This window comes from Ranitomeya variabilis, chromosome 4, assembly GCF_051348905.1.
Source record: "Ranitomeya variabilis isolate aRanVar5 chromosome 4, aRanVar5.hap1, whole genome shotgun sequence".
In the NCBI taxonomy this organism is placed as follows: Eukaryota; Metazoa; Chordata; class Amphibia; order Anura; family Dendrobatidae; genus Ranitomeya; species Ranitomeya variabilis.
In genome coordinates this window covers 60,743,600-60,765,919 of record NC_135235.1, presented here as the reverse complement: position 1 = coordinate 60,765,919, position 22,320 = coordinate 60,743,600, and the positions used below count along the sequence as shown (strand labels likewise).

The window sequence follows — 22,320 nt, the reverse complement described above, 5'->3', positions numbered from 1 at the left end:
TTAGCTTATTAGTTTAAAAGTACAATAACTAAACAGTACACAGTAAAACCTTCACTATACACTATGATGAAAATGCTCTGACACCTACAGGAAACGTAAATCAGATATCATAGAGTGACATGCAAAATTAGGAAGAGAGAAAACATGTCAAATTTTTTTTTAAATTAATTTAGCAAAATACAGTAACATTTCAGACAAGGAAAATTTAATGTAAAATTTTGCTGTAAATCTTTACAGGTATGCTCTGCTTTCTTATCTTAATATCTACCATATTTAACTTACCAGTGGAAGGAAGTTCTAGATAAAACACACATGAAAATAAAACATAAAAAAGGGAAAACTTTATTAATTTTTAAATATAATTTTGGAAATCAACATAATAAACATGACAAAAAAGTTAATAATAAGTAAAATATTCACAATACGCTATAAGGATAATAATTATGATCTTAACTCAATGATCCATAATGGATTTGTAAATTTAGAGCAGAAAAAGAAATCAAACATTGATGTTTACTCATCGCAAAAACTACCAATATTTATACAATACTATAATGAATAAATTGTGACTAATGTATTGAATTGTGACATGTATTTTTTTAATGCTGGGTTTATCAGAATACTAGATTCAGATTGATAATTGCAAGGTCACTCTATGGAAGCTTGACACATATTTTATCATGTACTTATTGTACGTGTTTATTATTATTATTTTTGTCAAGTAGTATGCTATGTCATCAATATGTTATACATTTACATACATATTACCTGTAGATGATAGAGAATAATACCAAGCTTCAAAATATCCTCTGAAGTTCTCATTAACAAATTTCAATGTCATGACATTGGATGATGAGTAAAACCTTTGACTTGTCGGGTGGCAAATCTTCCCAAGGACAACTGAGTTCCAAGGATGTCCATCATATATTTTCACATACCCAGAATCACAAGTACCATTAGTATTTTCCAAGCTGTTCAGTAAGAAAAGAAAATTCCAATTTAATGGTAAAATATATAATTGGTTATACAGTATGAGGAATCCAAAAAAGTTGTAAGGGCTAGAATGGTATGAGGGAGACAAAGGATGGTGTTGAGAAAGGAAAAGTTAGAGCACACATAGACAATACTTACTATATATAACTGAAGTAAAGCTCAATCTGGCCATATGGGACTTCAATTGTCCAAGTACACAAATTTGAAGACGAACGATACCAATCACTGTATATATATCCTGAAGGTTGAGTCAGTCTATCCCCACATGGCTGTACTAGAGTAATGGGAGATAAATATAATTTAATTTAAAAAAAATGTTTCAACTGTAGAGAGTAGAGTAATTTGTAATATATATATATATATATATATATATATATATATATATACAGTATATATATGCTATATATATACTGTACATATATATATATATACTGTATATATATATATATATATATATATATATATATATATATATATATATATATATATCTTATTATATATATAATGCTGGGTGCCTCCTTCTGTATGAAGCCTGGATGGACGGTGCCTGCACAGTGTGGTGCCGAAGTCAGTGCATGTACATACCGCACTACGACACAATTTTATTGAACACACTGTGTATGTGAATTCGCAGACAGTGTTTTCAACAAAATACCTATTTAAATGCATTTTTATTGTTGATTCAGAGTATGTGCACACATTAAATATTTGTTTCAGATATATCTGTATCAAAAAATGTGTCTTTGTGTATTTTGATTAGAAAAAGGCACATTTTCTGAGAATGCTTATTTAATCAACAGCTTTGTTCTAGTATGAAAAATGCACTAGAAATTGAGCAATCAACCCCATCAATATTTTTTCCCGACCCTATTATCAAATTTTTGAAAAATCCACTTTGGAAAGTATGAGATTCAACTGCAGACCAATCATATATCAAGATTCTAGGAAAATATCTATCCTCTATCATTATCTCACAATATATAGGGGCATATAAAAGTTTGGGTACCCCTGGTCAAAGTTACTGCTTTTGTGAACAGCTAAGCAAGTTGAAGATGAAATGATCTTTAAAAATCCTGAAGTTAAAGATGACATATTGCATTTGTATTTTAGGCAGAAAAAAAAATACTGTACATAAACAATAATAATAATAATAATAACAAAAAAAAAATTATATATATATATATATTTTTTTTTAAATCCTTTACATTTTAAAAATTACAAAAAGGAAAATGGGAAGATGCAAAAGTTTGGGTACCCTGCCTGGTTAGTACCTAGTAACACCCCCTTTTGAAAGTATCAAAGCTTGTAAACATTTTTTGTAGCCAGCCAAAAGACTTTCAGTTCTTGATTGTAGGATTTTCAACCATTCTTCCTTGGAAAATTCTAAGCAGTTCTGTGAGATTCCTGGGTTGTCTTGAATGCACTGCTATTTTGAGGTCTAACAGATTTTCAATGATGTTCAGTTAAGGGGACTGCGAAGGCCACTGTAAAACCTCCAGCTTGCGTCTTTGGAGCTAGTCTATTATGCATTTTGATGGTTGTTTAGGATCATCATTATCCATTTGTAGAAGCCATCCACTTTTCAACTTCAGCTTTTTTACGGAAGTGCTATGTTTGCATCAAGAATTTGTTGAAATTTCATTGAATCCATTCTCCCTTCTACCCATGAAAAGTTGCCCCTGCTATGGACTGCACCACAACTCCACAAAATGATTGACCAACCCCCCATGATTAATGGTTGGTGACATGTTCTTCTTATGAAATTCTGTGCCCTTTTTTCCCCACATATACCTTTGATCATTGTGGCCACAGTTCTATTTTAACCTTGGTTAAAACAGGACTTGCTTCCAAAATGCATCAGGCTTGTTTAAGTGTTCTTTTGCATACTCTTGATGTGGAATTTTATGGTGAGGACACAGGAGAAGTTTTCTTCTGATGACCCTTCCATGAAGGCCATATTGTGCAGGTGTCTCTCAGCAGTAGAACAATGTACCACAACTCCAGAGTCTGCTAAATCTTTCTGGAAGTCTTTAACAGTCAGTCTAAATTACATTTTGAAAAGAGGAAAGGGAAACTTGAAAATGCTTTGCTTTCTTCTTATAGCCTTCTACTGCTTTGTGGGCCTCCACCATTTTCATTTTCAGAGTGCTAGGCAGCACCTAGCTGCTGTTTTGGCAGAAGGTTAGAGGAGGCTAGGTTTTTATAAAGATGCAAAATTTACATCACTTGGCCTTTCCTAACAATGATAGTGAAAAAGATGTAACCCTAACAGGATAAATTAACGTCTGAAATAATATATATATATATATATATATATATATATATATATGTATATATAATATATATACACTTTTTGCCTAAAATGCAAAGGAAATGTGTCATCTTCAACTTTAGGCCTTTTAGAGATGATTTCATCTTCTACTTGCTTAAAGGGAAGGTGCCATCAGTAAAAAAGATTTTTCCGGCGATTGAAAAAATGTTTACATTTTCTTAAAAAATGTTATCATTTTTTTTATAATTTAGTAAAATATGAAAAATAATATTAAAAGATTTGGCATTTCCACTTTTAAACACTAGGGGGAGCGGCTACTGAAAGTTGCCAAAAACCTAGTGTACAACTAGCTCACATTACAGCACTGCAGTAATTATGGGCGGAGTGTGCTGACATGTGTGATGTCTCCTCTCCTCCCCTTCTGGGTGTTTGCTACGGGATAAGAGCGGATGATATTCAGGAACACAGTGAGCAGCCATTTTGTTAGTGACTGCAAAGTGATACTGACAAGTAGACAGTCACCGAGGATGGCAGGCAGCAAAGATTCTGGGAGATATATGGTGGAGGGAGCAGGGTGACAGCGGCACAGAGTATTTCAGGAGAGCAGTGTGCTGGTCTATGGGGGGGGCACCCTGTTCGGTGTGCGAAGCAGCCAGGGATTGTACATAGAACGCTGTCTTTTATACACATGGAAGGTCCGACTGCTTGTCTGCTCCACAGAAATCCAGGAAACATTTCTGCTGATTGATGCCTGCTCTGATCCAGACTTTGCATGCAAAGACCCCATTCCCCTCCTCAGATCCTGTCCTGGCGATGTGTGAAAGCGAGGTGACAGGCACAGTCGGGGTGACGCTGGGGGGAAATGTAGCCATATAGTAATGATACAAATGAGACTCCTCTCTTCAGCTGCCTCACCAGCCTTCCCCTGACTGCACCTAACTGGAGGTCATGCTGCCCCCTCTATTACCCCAGACCCGTGTGCAGGTGCTCAGCCAGAACCACCCTAGAGTCAACTTTCTGAAGATAATACTGCCATAGTGTTCTCACATAATACCGCCATATAGATCACACATAATACCGCCATACAGATCACACATAATACTGTTCTATAGCTCTCACATAATACCATCATATAGATCGCAAATAACGACGCAATAGTGTTCTCACATAATACCGCCATATAGATCTTAAATGATACTGCAATATAGATCACACATAATACCGCCATATACTTTACACATAATACCGCCAGTCTTCTCACAATACCGCCATATAGATCACACATAACAGGGGGGAGAGGAGTGCATAGGAGAGGATTAGAAACACGGCCCAGCAGTCAGTATCACACATAGGAGGATTAGATACACATCTCAGCAGACAGTATCACACAGGAGAGGATTAGATACACAGCTCAGTCAGTATCACACAGGAGAGGATTAGCTACACGTCTCAGCACAGTATCACACAGGGTAGGATTAGATACATGGCTCAGCAGACAGTATCACACAGGAGAGGATTAGATACACGTCTCAGCATAGTATCACACAGGATTGGATTAGATACACAGCTCAGCACAGTAACACACATGGGAGGAGATACACTGCTCAGAGTCAGCATCACAAAGGATAGGATTAGATTACTTCTCCCCCGCCCCCGCAGATATTACTTCACTGCTGCCGGCGCTGCTCCTTTCTCCCTCCTGTGCTATCCTTGGTTTCCTCCTCTTAATGCTCCTATAACCCCAGGGCTCCTGCGATTATGCTGGGAAACTGGAGCTCACAGGCACACTGTGAGCTCCAGAAAGATGGCACCAGTTTCCTCCATCTGCTGTGATGTGGACGATTCAGGGGGCATGGCCAGATCACAGCAGGGAGCAGCTCAATCTAAACTATAGTGTCGGACACTGACCACAGATGTCTATGCCCAGGGCTGCCATATTTGCAGAGTGTAAGTGTCTTGCAGCTGCACTTACACTCCTGCAAAGCAAAATGGCGGCGCCCAGTGGCTGAAAAAATAATAATAAAAAAAGTTAAAGTAAAAAAATGTAAATTTGTATTTAAATTTCTTCCTCTACTCCTTCTGAAGTCCCTGAGTTTTTGTCGGATTACCGAGATGTATTTGATGAGCCCAAATCCAGTGCCCTACCTCCTCATAGGGATTGTGATTGTGCTATTAATTTGATCCCTGGTAGTAAATTTCCTAAGGGACGACTTTTCAATTTATCTGTGCCGGAACACGCCACTATGCGGAGTTATATAAAGGAGTCCTTGGAGAAAGGGCATATTCGCCCGTCGTCGTCACCGTTGGGAGCAGGGTTCTTTTTTGTGGCTTTTTTTTAGACCTTGTATAGATTACCGCCTTCTTAATAAAATCACGGTCAAATTTCAGTACCCTTTGCCTCTACTGTCTGATTTGTTTGCTCGGATTAAGGGGGCTAGTTGGTTCACCAAGATAGATCTTCGAGGGGCGTATAATCTTGTGCGTATTAAACAGGGCGATGAATGGAAAACAGCATTTAATACGCCCGAGGGCCATTTTGAGTACCTGGTGATGCCATTTGGGCTTTCTAATGCTCCATCTGTGTTTCAGTCCTTTATGCATGACATCTTCCGAAAGTATTTGGATAGATTCATGATTGTATATTTGGATGATATTTTGGTCTTTTCGGATGATTGGGACTCTCATGTGAAGCAGGTCAGAATGGTGTTCCAGGTCCTTCGTGCTAATTCTTTGTTTGTGAAAGGGTCTAAATGTCTCTTCGGAGTTCGGAAGGTTTCCTTTTTGGGCTTCATTTTTTCCCCTTCTACTATCAAGATGGATCCTGTTAAAGTTCAGGCCATTTTTGATTGGACTCAGCCTACATCTGTGAAGAGCCTTCAGAAATTCCTGGGCTTTGCTAATTTTTACCGTTGCTTCATCGCTAATTTTTCTAGTGTTGTTAAACCGTTGACTGATTTGACCAAGAAAGGTGCTGATGTGGTGAATTTGTCCTCTGCGGCCGTTGAGGCTTTTCGGGAGTTGAAACGTCGTTTTTCTTCGGCCCCTGTGTTGTGTCAGCCAGATGTTTCACTCCCTTTTCAGGTCGAGGTTGATGCTTCTGAGATTGGAGCAGGGGCTGTTTTGTCTCAAAGAAGTTCTGATGGCTCTGTGATGAAGCCATATGCTTTCTTTTCTAGAAAGTTTTCGCCTGCTGAGCGTAATTATGATGTTGGCAATTGGGAGTTGTTGGCTATGAAGTGGGCATTCGAGGAGTGGCGACATTGGCTTGAGGGAGCCAAGCATCGCGTGGTGGTCTTAACGGATCACAAGAATCTGACTTATCTCGAGTCTGCCAAGCGGTTGAATCCTAGACAGGCTCGATGGTCGCTGTTTTTCTCCCGTTTCAATTTTGTGGTTTCATACCTTCCGGGTTCTAAGAATGTGAAGGCCGATGCCCTTTCAAGGAGTTTTGTGCCTGATTCTCCGGGAGTTCCTGAGCCGGCTGGTATTCTCAAAGAGGGGGTAATTCTGTCTGCCATCTCACCTGATTTGCGGCGGGCGCTGCAGGAGTTTCAGGCTGATAGACCTGACCGTTGTCCAGCGGAGAAACTGTTTGTCCCTGACAGAAGGACTAGTAGAGTTATCTCTGAGGTTCATTGTTCGGTGTTGGCTGGTCATCCTGGGATTTTTGGTACCAGAGATTTGGTGGCCAGGTCCTTTTGATGGCCTTCCTTGTCACGGGATGTGCGTTCTTTTGTGCAGTCCTGTGGGACTTGTGCTCGGGCCAAGCCCTGCTGTTCTCATGCCAGTGGGTTACTTTTGCCCTTGCCAGTCCCAAAAAGGCCTTGGACGCATGTTTCCATGGATTTTATTTCAGATCTTCCTGTCTCTCAAAGGATGTCGGTCATCTGGGTGGTTTGTGATCGCTTCTCTAAGATGGTCCATTTGGTACTTTTGCCTAAATTACCCTCCTCCTCTGATTTGGTTCCATTATTTTTCCAGCATGTGGTTTGTTTGCATTCTGGAGAACATCGTGTCAGACAGAGGTTCCCAGTTTGTTTCAAGGTTTTGGCGGTCCTTTTGTGCTAAGATGGGCATTGATTTGTCTTTTTCTTCGGCTTTCCATCCTCAGACAAATGGCCAAACCGAACGAACTAATCAGACTTTGGAGACCTATCTGAGATGCTTTGTTTCTGCTGATCAGGATGATTGGGTGACCTTCTTGCCATTGGCTGAGTTTGCCCTTAATAATCGGGCCAGTTCGGCTACTTTGTTTTCGCCTTTTTTTTGTAATTCTGGTTTTCATCCTCGTTTTTCTTCAGGGCAGGTTGAGCCTTCGGACTGTCCTGGTGTGGATTCTGTGGTGGACAGGTTGCAGCAAATTTGGACTCATGTAGTGGACAATTTGACATTGTCCCAGGAGAAGGCTCAATGTTTCGCCAACCGCCGTCGCTGTGTTGGTCCCCGACTTCATGTTGGGGATTTGGTTTGGTTGTCGTCTCGTTATGTCCCTATGAAGGTTTCTTCTCCTAAGTTTAAACCTCGTTTCATTGGTTCTTATAAGATTTCTGAAATTCTCAATCCTGTGTCGTTTCGTTTGGCTCTTCCAGCTTCTTTTGCCATCCATAATGTGTTCCATAGGTCGTTGTTGCGGAGATATGTGGCGCCTATGGTTCCCTCCGTTGACCCTCCTGCTCCGGTGTTGGTCGAGGGGGAGTTGGAGTATGTGGTGGAGAAGATTTTAGATTCTCATATTTCGAGACGGAAACTTCAGTACCTGGTCAAATGGAAGGGCTATGGTCAGGAGGATAATTCCTGGGTTGTTGCCTCCGATGTCCATGCTGCCGATTTGGTTCATGCCTTTCATTTGGCTCGTCCTGATCGGCCTGGGGGCTCTGGTGAGGGTTCGGTGGCCCCTCCTCAAGGGGGGGTACTGTTGTGAATTCCGTTCTCGAACTCCCTCCTGTGGTCATGAATGGTACTTCGGCGAGTTCTGTCCATGGACTCCCTCTGGTGGCTGTGAGTGGAACTGTTGGTTCTGAGGTTGCTTCCTCAGCTGCCCTCGTTTGCGGCTAGGCTGGCTTCTCTATTTAACTCCACTCAGATCGTTACTTCATGCCAGCTGTCAATGTATCAGTACTGGTTCAGATCTCTCTCGGATCTTTCTGATGACCTGTCTACTCCAGCAGAAGCTAAGTCCCTGCTAGTTCATTTGTTGTTCATTGTGTACTGAATATATTTATTAGTACTTGCTAAGTTCTAGTCCAGCTTGCTAACATGATATTGCCTTGCTAGCTGGAAGCTCTGGGGTGCAGAGTGGCACCTCCGCACCGTGAGTCGGTGCGGGGGTCTTTTTGCACACTCTGCGTGGCTTTTTGTAGTTTTTTGTGCTGACCGCATAGATCCCTTTCCTATCCTCAGTCTATTTAGTAAGTCTGGCCTCCTTTGCTGAAACCTGTTTCATTCCTGTGTTTGTGACTTTCCTCTTAACTCACAGTCAATATTTGTGGGGGGCTGCCTTTTCCTTTGGGGAATTTCTCTGAGGCAAGGTAAGGCTTTATTTTCTATCTTTAGGGGTAGTCAGCTCTTAGGCTGTGAAGAGGCGTCTAGGGAGAGTTAGGTACGCTCCACGGCTATTTCTAGTGTGTGTGATAGGATTAGGGTTTGCGGTCAGCAGAGATCCCACTCCCCAGAGCTTGTCCTGTCATCTAGTTTAACCATCAGGTCATTCCAGGTGCTCCTAACCACCAGGTCATAACAAGTGGCATCAATTTCCACAGAGTAGAAACAGTAAAATAAGCCTCTGACTGTTAGGTGTCGAGTTCCTGCCGCTGCACAGGGGGAATCTCGATCCACCTCTGCTGCGGTCTCCCGGAGACGGAGGTGATGACCCAATACATTCAGGATAATCTGGCAAGAGGATTCATTAGGAAGTCAGTGTCACCTGCAGGGGCGGGTTCTTCTTCGTTCAGAAGAAGAATGGAGAACTACGTCCATGCATAGATTATAGGGGTCTTAACCCCATCACCGTTAAGAACAAATACCCTCTGCCTCTGATATCAGAGCTATTCTATAGGATGCAGGGAGCGAGGGTATTTACTAAGCTTGATCTGCGGGGTGCTTACAACCTGACTCACATCCGTGAGGGAAACTAATGGAAGACGGCATTTAACAACAAGGAAGGGCACTATGAATACCTGGTGATGCCCTTCGGGCTCCATAATGCTCCTGCCGTTTTCCAAGACTTTGTGAGTGATATCTTCCAGGATATGCTCACCACCTCAGTCATAGTCTATCTGGATGATATTCTCATCTACTCTCCAGATATAGACTCCCACCGGAGAGATGTTTGGAAAGTCTTCGACCTCCTAAGGGCAAACTCCCTCTATGCCAAGTTGGAGAAGTGTGTGTTTGAGCAGGAATCCATGCCTTTCCAGGGCTATATCATCTCTGCCAGGGGATTGTCCATGGATCCTGCCAAGCTACAGGCTGTGATGGACTGGCAAGAACCCCATTCTCTTAAAGCGGTGCAGCGCTGTATGGGGTTCATTAATTATTATCGCCAGCTCATTCCCCACTTCTCAACTTTGGTAGTTCCCTTGGTTGCCCTCACCAAGAAGGGAGCAAATCCCAAATTGTGGTCGGAGGAGGTGTCCAAGGCCTTTCTCTCTATTAAGTCACACTTCGCTAGCGCTCCCATTTTACAATGCCCCGATGTTGATAAACCATTTATCATGGAGGTGGATTCCTCTTCCGTCTGTGCTGGAGCAGTCCTCTTCCAGAAGGATGCTCAAGGTCAGAAGCATCCTTGCTTCTTCTTCTCCAAGACCTTCACACCAGCGGAGAGGAATTATTCCATCGGGGACAGGGAGTTGCTAGCCATGAAGTTAACTTTCTCAGAGTGGAGATACCTCCTGGAGGGGGCTCGCTTTCCCTTCCAAGTTTACACCGACCACAAAAATTTGGTGTATATACAGACTGCCCAGAGGTTGAATTCTCGACAGGCTAGATGGTCCTTCTTCTTCTCCCAATTCCATTTCACCCTCCATTTTCTTTCTGTGGAGAAGAACATTTGTGCCGATGCTCTCTCCTGCTCTGTAGTGTCATCAGAGGAGGAGGAGCCTCGGCTTATTGTCCCTTCTGAGAGCGTGAGGACCGTGGCCCCGGTTTCGCAAGAGTCTGTGCCCCCAGGCAAGACTTTTGTGCCATCTAATATGCGACCAGATGTTCTCTCTTGGGCTCACTCGTCCAGGGTGGGTGGACACTTTGGGACCAAAAGGACATCTGAGCTTCTGGCAAGGACATACTGGTGGCTTCATATGGCCGATGACATCGGAGACTATGTTCGGGCGTGTGTCTCCTGCGCCAAGAATAAGTCTCCTTGACAACAGCCTGCTGGACTACTTTACCCCCTGCCAGTGGTGGACAGGCCCTGGGAAATGGTCAGGATGGACTTCGTAGTGGGCTTACCCAAGTCACCGACTATTTTTCCTCATTTTTCCTCTTCCACGGCTACCTTCTGCACGGGCCTTGGTGGCATTGTTTATTAAGCACGTTTTCTGCCTACATGGTATGCCAGACAAAATTGTCAGTGAACGGGGTCCACAGTTTGCCTTTTAGTTCTGGAGAGAGCTTTGTCGTCTTCTCAGCATCGAGCTGAATCTCTCTTCAGCATACCATCCTGAGACGAATGGGTTGGTAGAGAGGGCCAACCAGACCCTGGTCACATACCTGTGAAATTTTGTCTCATACAGGCAGGATAACTGGGCATCCTTGCTACCGTGGGCAGAGTTTGCAATCAGCAATGCCATAGCTGACTCCACTGGGCAGACCCCATTCCTCCTTAATTACGGCCAGCATCCGAGGGTTCCTTTGCCCATACCTGTGTCTTCCACCAACTCCAGGGTGGCAGACTGGGCTGTGGAGGCACGTGACATTTGGGACTACATACAGGATGCCATCTGGGTCTCTAAGGAGAGAATGAGGGTCTCCGATGATGCACATCGGCACCCCGCTCTGACCTTTGCTCCTGGCGATTTAGTGTGGCTCTCCGTCCATAACATCAGGCTGCGAGTTGAGTCCATGAAGTTTGCACCTCGCTACTTGGGTCCCTTCAAGGTCCTGAAACAGGTTAACCCTGTGGTCTACTGTCGGCCCTTCCGCCACACCTAGGCATCACCGACACCTTTCATGTGTCCCTCCCAAATCCCGTTCACATATCCTGGTTTTCCGAGTCATCTGCCGGGACTTCGGGTTTGTCTACGGACGATTACGAGGTGAATGCCATCATGGGGTGTAAGGTGGTATGTGGCAAAAGATTCCATTTGGTGGATTGGAAGGGTCATGGACCAGAGTACAGGTCCTGGGAGCCTGCGGAGCCCATTCGGGGATAGATAGAGTAGACAGAGAGGATGAGACAGTAGAGGTCAATGAGGAGTTAGGGGACAGGGCTGGGGCAAGCAAAGAAAGTAGGGAGGTGAGTAGAAGTAAGAAATATGGTAGTAGTATTAAAGGTATGCTGGCAAATAAAATAAGTCTTGCAAACAAAATGAATGATGTCATATGGCATCTTTTTGTGGGACTTGATTTTTTTTAATCACTTTCTCTTCCAATTTTTGGGAGGCAGAATGAACAAAAATCATCAATTCAGGAATTGTTTTAAGAGTTTTTTTATGCTGTTCCTCATATAGTATAATTGATAAGGTAGCTTAATTCTTCGGGTCAGTATGATTACAGTGGTAGCACATTAATATAGCTTTTTAATGTTTTGGCTTTTACACAAAAAAAAAATATTTTATAGAAATAATAATGCATGGCTTTTTTCTGAGAGCTATAACTTTTGTATTATTCTGCTGATGGAGCTGTATGGTGGCTTGTTTTTTGTGGGCAAGATGATGTTTTCAGCGGTACCATTTTTACTTACATTCTTCTTTTTGATAGCGTTCTATGGCACTTTTTGTTCAGTGGTATGATAATAAAGCATAGTTTTTGGCCTTGTTTTTATTTTTTTTACGGTTTTCACTGAAGAAGTTAACTAGTAGGACAGTTTCATAGGTTGGGTCATTCTCAGATGTGGCAATATCAAATATGTGTACTTCTATTGTTTATATTTACAATATATTTGAATTTTTTATTATTAGAAATTTTTATATTTTTACAATTCTTTTAAAACTTTTTTAAACTTTTTTTAAATGTTTTACTTTGTCCCAATATGGGACTTTCATTTTTTGCAGTCTGATCGCGTTTATAGTACTGTATCTGTACTACTCGGCTTCGCCCTGGTTAATAACTACTCTTAGCAAAATAGAATGTGTTAACAAAAATGTATTCATGTCTGCAAGCCTCGCTTCCCTCTCCTCAGAATGTTCATTGGCCCTTGAGGAAGCAGCTCTTGTTCTCTTGCCTGCAAGCCTCTTTTCCCTCTGCTCAGAAAGTTCATTGGCTCTTGAGGAAGCAGCTGCTGTTCTCATGTGTGTCAGCCTTGTTTCTCGGTCTTCACATTTTTCATTGGCCCATATTGCAAGCTTTTCTTTTGGCATCAGCTGACATTCGTGCCATGGAATTCCTTTTCTTATGAGGCATTATTATTATTGTGGTAAAAATAGTATGTAACTGGCAGTTTCTATATCCTCTCACATAGAGGTAATGTAACTAACATCAGACTTTCCACCAACACACCCTAACTGACATGCTATTACCTCACATAAGCTTTGTTATACTGAGAATGTCCTTTGTTGCCTATATTAACCAATCAGAGCTCAGATTAATTAACTGTAGCAAAATAGATGCTGAGCTGTGATTGGTTGCTAATGGCAGCCTGATAAATCCCCAGCCAACAGGAAGCCCTCCCCCCGGCAGTATATATTAGCTCACACATACACATAATAGACAGGTCATGTGACTGACAGCTGCCGTGTTTCCTATATGGTACATTTGTTGCTCTTGTAGTTTGCTTATTAATCAGATTTTTATTTTTGAAGGATAATACCAGACTTGTGTGTGCTTTAGAGCGAGTTTCATGTGTCAAGTTGTGTGTGTTGAGTTGCGTGTGGCGACATCCATATAGCAACTTTTGTGAGATGAGTTTTGTGTGGCGACATGCATGTAGCAAATTTTTATGTGTTGATTTGCATGTGACAGGTTAGTGTAGCAAGTTGTGTGCAGCAAATTTTGCGCGTGGCGAGTTTTATGTGTGGTGCGTTTTGAGTATGTGCAACTTTCATGTGAGGCAACTTTTGCATGTGTTGCAACTTTTGCGCATGTAGCAATTTTTCCGCAAGCCTAGTTTTGCATGTGTCGAGTTTTGCATGTGGCGAATTTTGCGCGTGGCGAGTTTTGAGTGGCGACTTTTGTGTTTCGACTTTTATATGGTGAGGTTGGTGTATGTGTGGTGAAATGTTTGCTGAGGGTGGTATATGTGTAGTACGTGGTATACGTGGTAGTGTGTGGCGCATTTTGTGCGTGTTCATATCCCCGTGTATGGTGAGTATCCCAAGTTGGGGCCCCACCTTAGCAACTATACGCATATACTCTTTGGCGCCATCACTCTCATTCTTTAAGTCCCCGTTGTTCACATCTGGCAGCTGTCAATTTGTCTCCTACACTTTTCCTTTCACTTTTTCCCCATTATGTAGATAGGGGCAAAATTGTTTGGTGAATTGGAATGCGCCGGGTTTAAATTTAGCCTCACAACATAGCATATGAAGCTCTCGGGGTCCAAACGTGTGACTGTGCAAAATTTTGTGGCTGTAGCTGCGACGGTGCAGATGCGAATCCCGGACATACACACTTACATACATACATATATACACACACACACATTCAGCTTTATATATTAGATAGATGCAGCAGCATCCCTATGCTATGCAAGCTGTCAGCGCTACACTGACAAAGTTTCTGATTATGCTTTGAGCATAATCAAGCAACTTTGCTAGCTCTGGTGACCCAGATGTTGTCATGACAACATCGGGTGACCATGGCAACTATCGGGACCCCGCGAAGACGTTGGGGGGTCTCCGATCTAAAGACAGATAGGCTTTCTTCCCTCCGCCTGCTCCCAAGATGTTGTGATCAAGTTCGATCACAGCATTTAGGGGGTTAAAGTGCTGGGAGAGGTGCGGGACCACTCCTGGCACTGAGTGTCGGGTGTAGCTGTCAAAATCAGCTGACACACGGCAACGATCGTGCACACACAGCCTCTGTGCACACAAAATCACTTGGATGTATCCATATGTCCCAGGCCAATAAGTACCAGGTTACAGGGATGTATGGATACATCTCGGGTGGAAACGGGGTTTACAGAGGGCACACTTTTTACGTGATCACTGTTATTCATTGAATAATGACGATCAGATGATTAGGCACTGGAAAACTGGCCCTGATCGTGTTCTACAGGGTCTCTGCAACCCCCAGTAGCTGACACCCCAGAGAATTTCTGATTCTGGGTATATGCTATAGGCTTTTTCCCGATCGCTGTTTTAAAACGGCAATAAGGGAATAAGGCCCCTTACTGGCTGCCATTTTAATGCGTATCGGGGATTGTTAAGAGGTTAATACTTTTTACGGCAGTCTAGCAACCTGTATCTATATATATAAGAGGCATCGTGATTACTCGCTAATCCCGCCTCCTGCAAAGTAGCTCCGCCCCTACACATCACCACACATAATCCTGCCCCCCCACCACATTACCACACACAATCCTGCCCCCACCACATCACCACACACAATCCCGCCCCCCTACCACATCACCACACACAATCCCACCCCCCCACCACATTACCACACACAATACCACCCCCTCACCACATTACCACACACAATCCCGCCCCCACCACATCACCACACACAATCCCGCCCCCAACACATTACCACACACAATCCAGCCCCCACCATATTACCACACACAATCCTGCCCCCACCACATTAACACACATAATCCCACCCCCACCACATCACCACACACAATCCCACCCCCCACATTACCACACACAATACCGCCCCCCACCACATTACCACACACAATAACGCCCCCCCACCATATTACCACACACAATCCCGCCCCCACCACATCACCACACACAATCCCGCCCCCAACACATTACCATACACAATCCCGCCCAAACAACATTACCACACATAATCCAGCCCCCCACCACATTACCACAAATTATCCCGCCCCCCAACCACATTATTATTAACAATCACGCCCCCCACCACATTACCACTCATAATCCTGCCCCCACCACATTACCACACATAATCCCACCCCCCACCACATTACCACACACAATCCTGCACCCCCACCACATTACCACACACAATCCCGCCCCCCTACCACATTACCACACATAATCCCGCACCCCACCATGTTACCACACATAATTCCGCCCCTTCACATTACCACACGAGGCTCCGTCCCCACACATTACCACATGAGGCTCAATCCCCACACATTACCACACAAGGCTCTGTCTCCCCACATTACCGCTCGAGGCACCGTACCCACACATTGCCACATGAGGCTCCGTCCTCACACATTACCACATGAGGCTGCGTCCCCACACATTACCTCATGAGGCTGCGTTCCCACACATTACCACATGAGGCTCTGTCCCCACACATTACCACACGAATCCAGTTTGCTTTTGATTTTACACTGTGAATAAAATGTATTAGTATTATTCTGATTTTTAATTATTATTATTGTTATTAACTTCATTTTAAGTTAATTTACCACCTGCGTAAGCGCTATTGAATGTTTTCATTATTTACTTTAGTTTAATCACTAGCAGCGTTAATTAGATAGCAATGAGCATGCCGAGCGTTAGCTGACTGGAAACAGCTAGTATCTATATATATAATTGTCTAAGGGATTTCCGTCTGTCTGTCTGTCTGTCTGTCCTGGAAATCCCGCGTCTCTGATTGGTCGAGGCTGCCAGGCCTCGACCAATCAGCGACGGGCACAGCATGGCAACGATGATGTCATAAAGGTTGCCTCGACCAATCAGCGACGGGCAAAGTCTGCCACGAATTCTGGAATCATCATTGTCCATATACTACAGGGACATGCATATTCTAGAATACCCGATGCGTTAGAATCAGGCCACAATCTAGTATATATATATATATATATATATATATAACATCCCCAACCCCCTCTACTCTACATGTTCTTTTGCTTCAATGCACAACTCTAGCACTATAAATGCAGTATAATAATTCACTGCTGAAAAAACTTGCAGGATTACTATCGCAGGAAAATGTGCCCATCTCAGATGGACTGATTACACTGCAAGAGTAATATAGCAATGCTATTGAAATCCAACTAAGTCTGGCTGTATGCTTTTGATGCACAACTCCCACAGTAAAAATGGTGTACAATGTTTCCCTGTTCAAAACAATTTGTAGGATTAAGAGCAAAAAAAAATATTATTAGTCCTGATAAGGGGTTTTGGTATGAGTGGCAGGCTGCAGCATAAAGGATGTGCAACCCTATCCTGTCCTACACGCTCCTTCAGCACAATCTCTCCCTAAGTGCTGCTAATAGCAGTTTCACTATTTATTACCATTAGACCTAAGATGTAAAAGAAATGTAAATGTGTTTGAATCCCTGGCTGATAGGCAGCCACAATTCTGTACACCTTTCACCAGCATCTCTCCCGACTCTGCCTGTTTCCATGTTACAGTGTGCCGAGTATGGCATTATGGGTCTTATATAGACCTGATTACACTATACGGCCAGCCAATCACAGTAATACCACAACCAAGATGGCTACAGCACTACGGTTACTGGCAGGCAATCCTCACATTTGTTGGCTGTTTAGAAAGTGCCAAAAAAGTGGGGCAGGGAATGAAGCTCCCGCTCAAGCATTCAAAAAATACTTGCTGAGTAATGAGCATTTTGAGCAACATGATGATCCATCCAGTGACGAGGAGGGACGAGCATGCTCGCTCATCACTAGTGAACATGTATTCAGCCCCCTGTAGGCTGATACCCGTAAATAAAATCCTGAGTGACCAGTTGCCTCCAGAAGTCACATAAGTAGTAAATTGAGTCCACTTATATGTAATTTAATTTCTGTATAACAACAGCTGTACTGTAAAGGCCTTAGAGGTTTGTTTGAGAACATTAGGGATCAACAGCATCAGGAAAACCAAAGAACACAACAGACAGGTCAGATAAAAAAAAGTTATGGAGAAGAATCTGAACATGTCACAGAGCACCGATCGATCCATCATCCAAAAATGAAAGGAATTTGGCACAACTATAAACCCATCATGACATGGCTGTGCACCGAAACTGACATCTCAAGCAAGGAGAGCACTATTTCAAGAAGCAGCTGTACAATAATAATGGGTGTGTATATATTTTATTTTATTGTGCTTAATGTGAATTCACTTACTAGGTCTCGCTTACTCTGCCATATATTCTATCATGGAAGAGAATCAGCCCAATTAAGCTGATGACACTCGGATCAAAATCAGAATTTGATCTGAGTGTCATCTGATTGTCATCCAATTCTCTAGCATGACAAAATAGCAGCACAGGTGCAGAGAAGACTGAGCACATAATTTTGTCATCTTCTCTATTGTCTCTGTGTGTGTTCATCGTACAGCATTCTAAAAAAAATTTTTAGATCTGCACTGGCCCATGGTATAATATTGGACCAAGTGCTATCCGATAAAACATCAGTGTGAGTGAGCCCTAAATCTGCATGTGTTTTTTGGGTGTGGCTTTATAAGGAGGGGGCATAGACACAAGTCTCGCACATGGACACTGCACTGTCAGTGTCCGCCCCTGCAAATAGGAATATGTCAGAAAGAGAGATATGGCTCTCCACTCTGGTTTATATGTCCTGAGCTGGTAATCCTTCTCTGTGAGATCCAAACACCCTAATAGGGCTATCCTCATAAGACAGGCCCTCTACGATGTGGCTATATAACCAAAATTAATGAGATTTCACTATATTGTACATGGAGTAAAAAAGTATGCATTAAAACATAAATCTGTACTGTTAGGAATAAGTATTCTGTACTTACTTGTCGTCTGTGCATCTGTAAGGACAAAAATCAAAGTTAGTTTACTTGTCAAATGAGATAATCAAGTTGTATGTCTCATAACAGTTGGAATTTTATAATCATAAAAGTAATTCAAGTAGTAACATTTCTCCTTGCGGAGAGTGACATGTTAAGCATGCCGAAATGAGGATACTTAAAGCAGCAATGCTCCTCTGGGAAATATGCAAATAGTCTCTTCAGAGAGCAAGAGGACGAGAACTCTGGTGCCACCTATTGGAAGTAGCAATCCTAAACGTCAATGTCGACCCTTTAACGAACCTTGTCTCGTGACTTAGGATAAAAGCCAAACCAGAATCTCAATTTGCATACACTGTGTTTCAGAGTACTGCCCCTGGTCAGTGTAAAGTGTGAGATCTTGTTTGGCTGTGTGAGAGGCGTCTGACCGTGATCCAAGTAGTAACATTTCTCCTTGTGGAGAGTGACATGTTAAGCATACCGAGATGAGGAGACTTAAAGCCGCCATGCTCCTCTGGGAAATATGCAAATAGTCTCTTCAGAGAGGAAGAGGACTAGAACTCTAGTGCCACCTATTGGAAGTAGCAATCCTAACAGTCAATGTCAACCCTTTAATGAGCCTTGTCACATGCATATATTTAAACATTTTGAAATATTAAATACTTATATTTGACCACAGTAGTATGGGTCCCTGTTATGACCTGGTGGTTGAGGAGCAACACTGATATGATATGACCTGGTGGTTAAAGAGCAACATGGGATGAGCTCTGAGGAGGTGGTATCTGTACTGACCACAGTTCCTAATCCTAACACCAACACTAGCAGTAGCCGTGGGATGTTCCTGTCACTCCCTAGACACCTCGTCACAGCCTGAGAACTAATTACCCCTAAAGATGGAAAACAGAAAGCTATCTTGCCTCAGAGAAAACCCCCAAAGGAAAGATAGCCCCCCACAAATATTGACTTGAGTGGAGAGGGAAATGACATACACAGAAATGAAAACAGAATTTAGCAAAGGAGGCCAAACTAATGTAGATAGACAGAATAGGAAGGGTTACTGTGCGGTCAGTATTAAAAACTAAAAATCCACGCAGAGTTTACAAAAATGATCTTCACACCGACTCACGGTGTAGAGAGGCAAATCTGCTTCCCCAGAGCTTCCAGCTAGCCTGAAAATATCATGATGACAAGCTGGACAAAAAGAAACATAACATGAGCAGAGCAATTAAGTCCACAGCAAATGGACAACCAAAAAACTAGCAAAAACTTATCTTTTGCTGAAATGGACAGGCCATAGGAGAAATCCAAGAAGAGATCTGAATCCAACACAGAAAACATTGACAGGTGGCATGAACTAAAGACCAGAGCCAAGTTAAATAGCAAAGCCAGGAGAGACGATAAGTGAAAGCAGCTGCTACAGCCAAACTCAAGGAGTAGCAGTTCCACTCGAAACCACCAGAGGGAGCCCAAGGGCAGAACTCACAAAAGTACCATTCACAACCACAAGAGGGGGCCCAAGAACGGAATTCACAACAGGTCCCTCCTTAAAAAAACATGAAAACCTTGTATAGTAACTGGAGTTTTCAGGTCAAATAGTGAAAGTTTCATCTTTGTTAATGAATAATAAATCACTTTAACCACTTACTGACCTCGGACGGGATAGTACGTTCGAGGTCAGCTCCCCTGCTTTGATGCAGGGCTCCGCAGTGAGCCCGCATCAAAGCCGGGACATGTCAGCTGTTTTGAACAGCTGACATGTGCCCGCAATAGCGGCGGGTGAAATCGCGATTCACCCGCCGCTATTAACTAGTTAAATGCCGCTGTCAAACGCAGACAGCAGCATTTAACTACCACATCCAGCCGGGCGGCTGGAAATGACGTCATGATCGGAGGTCGGCGAAGCTTCAGAATGGTAACCATAGAGGTCCTTGAGACCTCTATGGTTACTGATCTCTGGCAGCTGTGAGCGCCACCCTGTGGTCGGCGCTCACAGCTCACCTGATTTTCTGCTACATAGCAGCGAACAGCAGATTGCTGCTATGTAGTAGAGCCGATCGTGCTGTGCCTGCTTCTAGCCTCCCATGGAGGCTATTGAAGCATGGCAAAAGTAAAAAAAAAAAAAGTTAGAAAAAATGTGAAAAAAATTAAAAAAATATAAAAGTTTAAATCACCCCCCTTTCGCCCCAATCAAAATAAATCAATAAAAAAATCAAACCTACACATATTTGGTATCGCCGTGTTCAGAATCGCCCGATCTATCAATAAAAAAAACAATAACCTGATTGCTAAATGGCGTAACGAGAAAAAAATTCGAAACGCCAGAATTACGTTTTTTTTGGTCGCCGCGACATTGCATTAAAATGCAATAACGGGCGATCAAAAGAACGTATCTGCACCAAAATGGTATCATTAAAAACGCCAGCTCAACACACAAAAAATAAGCCCTCACCTGACCCCAGATCACGAAAAATGGAGACGCTACGAGAATCTGAAAATGGCGCAATTTTTAATTTTTTTTTTGCAAAGTTTGGAATTTTTTTTCACCACTTAGGTGAAAAATAACCTAGTCATGTTAGGTGTCTATGAACTCATACTGACCTGGAGAATCATATTGGCAGGTCAGTTTTAGCATGTAGTGAACCTAGCAAAAAAGCCAAACAAAAAACTAGTGTGGGACTGCACTTTTTTTGCAATTTCACTGCACTTGGAATTTTTTTCCTGTTTTCTAGTACACGACATGGTAAAACCAATGATGGCGTTCAAAAGTACTACTCATACCGCAAAAAATAAGCCCTCACATGGCCAAATTGACAGAAAAATAAAAAAGTTATGGCTCTGGGAAGGAGGGGAGTGAAAAACGAACACGGGAAAATGGAAAATCCCAAGGTCATGAAGGGGTTAAGGAGAATAAAAATATTATATTTATTAAATCATACTAAAAACATGTCATCATATCATAAGAAGTTCCAGAAAAGTCCACACAGTAAGCGAGTCACAGGAGGACTGAGAATATAGGACTGACAGGATGTACAGAGAAAGGGAATCTAGATAACATGGGTAGCCATCCCATATATACAAACAAAAACCTTAAATATCCTAAATATGAATTGCAAGGTCATTAGCATATTTGGACCTGATCATGAAAAAAATATCCATAAAGTCCAAGTGCATAAATATGTTATCATATGATATCATATTAGTATAGGAAAAAAGCATCATTCATGACCCCTCAAATGAACATATTTCTAAATTATAAAGACAAATGAATATAAGAAATGATGCATAACTCATACCAGTCTCCAGGTACCCACTCCCTGATGCATGTTTTGCAAATAGCTTCTTCAGGTTGCAACTCTTCCAATTAGTCATTTGACAGTTTCCTAATATCCTACTTGGGCTAATGTGCAATTTGGCACTCTTTTAATTTTTTTTAAGTACTTATATTGTTTTCTTCATCTACTTGGCTGAACTTTGGATGAATAGCCGCAGGGCATTTCTTTACATACTTTATTTACCTTTTTATTCTGATTGGATATTTTGTTTCCTTTGGTTATACTATGGTAAATTTTCACTCACAATGGTGCTATATTTTACCACAACTACAACCCATGTGTATTCTATGGTAATAATGCTTTGTCTAACCTGGTGGAATAACCTTCTGTGTTGTCTCTCCTTTTAACTGTTTTTATTATGTTTGTTAATCAATTAAGATTTACCTATGTGGCCTGAAAACTCCTGTTACTATTTTGTAATATTAGTAGACTATAAGAATAGTTACAGGATATGAAAGTAGTCTTTTCTCACCTGTAACAGAAGGAAGGTTCAAGGTCAGATGCGTAACGATAAGTATGATCATCAAGGTCTTCATGTTGACTAATGAATAGATGAGTACATTACACTGCTTATATGTATCGGAAATGGTTGTGACATTTTATCATAATCCACTAAACAATGAGGAAACTGGCAAAGTGTAGTGACATTTTTAAGAGCTATAAGTTTTCTTATCTGGCATTGGAGTTAATGAGCTGTCAACATCTTTATCT

The 22,320-nt window shown here is 42.3% G+C and overlaps 1 long non-coding RNA gene across 1 annotated transcript; it reads right to left on the bottom strand.

The window, feature by feature from the left end:
- Window positions 1-768: 768 nt before the first annotated feature.
- On the bottom strand, window positions 769-22,136 carry LOC143769763 (uncharacterized). The gene is made up of 4 exons (XR_013214476.1): window positions 22,082-22,136; window positions 18,284-18,298; window positions 1,132-1,267; window positions 769-971 (listed from the first exon to the last, which is right to left on the bottom strand). It is a non-coding gene; the product is annotated as an uncharacterized LOC143769763 (long non-coding RNA).
- Window positions 22,137-22,320: the final 184 nt, after the last annotated feature.